A 2137-nucleotide genomic window follows, 5' to 3' on the forward strand; every position below is an offset into this window, starting at 1 on the left:
GCCAAGTCGATCGATCTACGATCTGGTTTCCTTCCATGGCGGGCACCGCAGATGATGATCGCCCAGCCCAGTCGCCGCGCCGGCGCCGGGAGATCGAGGAGGGCGAGGTCGCCTCGGGGTACTCCACGGGGCCTCGGGGTACTCCACGGGCTCCGACACCGACACCGACGACGAGGACGCGCGCTACTACCTCCACCCAGTGCGCCTCCACGACCACCGCCGGTACCGTGTTATTCCCAGCTTGCCCCGTCTGCCACAGGCAGTTCCGCAGCTCCAAGGCCGTCCATGGGCACATGAGGGTCCACGCGCAGCCGCAGCCCAAGGAGCAGGAGAAGGCGTCTGCTACGGTCAGTGCCGTGGACCAGGTGGCCGACTCCGTGTCCGTGTCCACGGCCTATGTCGTCGAGGAGCCCAAGACCACGGACGACCCAATGACCGTAGAGGTGGCGACCAGCGATCAGGTCGTCGCCGGCAGCGGCAGCAGGAGGAGGTCCAGCAGCGTGGAGCCCAGTCAGAGTGGTGCTGATCTTTCCATGGCCATCATGGTGGTAGAGGCATCAGCAACCGCCGCTGCACCCAATCAAGTTGACATCACCCCGACGCCTCCTGCACATCGGCAGGACCCCGTCCCACCGCCGGTCGCACCAGCACCAGAGCCAGCCGCCGTCTACCCTCACCCGCCCGTCCCCGCACAGCAGCATGTTGCCACCGTCCCACCGCTGGCCTTCCACTGGCCGCTGCACCAGGACCCGGGCGCCCCGCGTGGATTCTCGTGCAAGGAGTGCAACCGGTGGTTCGAGACTCACCAGGGGCTGGGCGGACACGTCGCCAGCCACAAGAATCGGAGGATCGCAGCGGCCGCCGCTGCAGCCATAGCAGCGGGGGTCGACCCCATAGCAGCGGGCGGGCCAAGGCCGGAGAAACTCCACACCTGCAAGGTCTGCGGCGAAGTGTACAACAGCGGCGTCCGGCTAGGGGGCCACATGAGGAAGCACTACACGGGCAAGTCCATCGTGCCGAGGAAGCGGACGCGCCTCCTCTTACCCCCGGACGTCATCGGGCTCGCGATCCCCGGGCCGGCGCCTGCCATGGAAGCGCCCGTTGTGGCGCCGGCCGTGCAGCAGCAGCCGCAGGCGCCCGTGGTGCCGCCGGGCTGCCTGAGGCTCTTCGGCGTGACCATCATGCAGGAGGCGAAGAAAGAGGAGGAACCCCCCGTCAATGAGAAGCAGTGATCGATGATACAGCAAGCATGCAGATTGATATGGAGCGTGAGAGTATTCTGATGTGCTATGATCTTGATATTAACACCACTTATTAGGCATCATACGATATGTAAATGTTATGAGACTGGTACCATTAGTAGATTAATTAGGTCAGAAACATCTCAGAAGTCTAAAGTTGTACAATAGTTTGATCGATACGTGCTTGAATTTGGATAAATGTGTCTTGAACTCTTGATTGTACGCTTTGTTCATCAAGTTTTAAGGATTGGAAGGACGATACACTGCACATCACACTCGTCTTGATCAGCTTTGTTTTGGAACGAAAAGGGCGCAAAGGGCGGTGGCAGAAAATTTAATCGGAAAAGATCCTAACAGAAGCCCAAGCAAAAAAAAGTGGAAGTGCATGCATGCACAAAGAGGACAAAGCCAAAAATACCAAATCAACACCTGAAAAAGCTGTAGTTCTTTTATTCAAGAAAATAAACTAAAGTTCACTCTGTTGGATTAGTCTGTTGATAAGTTATGTCAAATATGTCCAGTCTGAGCAGTAGAAATCTGCACTCATGTGATGTACACACACGCACTATAACATTCCCTCCGTCCGAAAATACTTGTCATCAAAATGAATAAAAAAAATGTATGTAGAACTAAAATACATTTAGATACATTCTTTTTTCATTTTGATGACAAGTATTTCCGGACGGAGGGAGTACCACACAAACAGAGTGACGAGCATGTGCGCCCGTTACACGTACACCAGCATGCATGCTACTCCAAGAGAAGTTTTAGCTACACAATGACGCAACCATAGCACTTGTGCAACATCAATCTTGGACGAATTTCTTATCACAGACATGAATTGTATGAGATTTTTTTTCTCATTATATGTACAAGTTAAGACCAGACGATGGTCC

This window comes from Triticum dicoccoides, chromosome 3B (assembly GCF_002162155.2).
Source record: "Triticum dicoccoides isolate Atlit2015 ecotype Zavitan chromosome 3B, WEW_v2.0, whole genome shotgun sequence".
Classification (NCBI taxonomy): Eukaryota; Viridiplantae; Streptophyta; class Magnoliopsida; order Poales; family Poaceae; genus Triticum; species Triticum dicoccoides.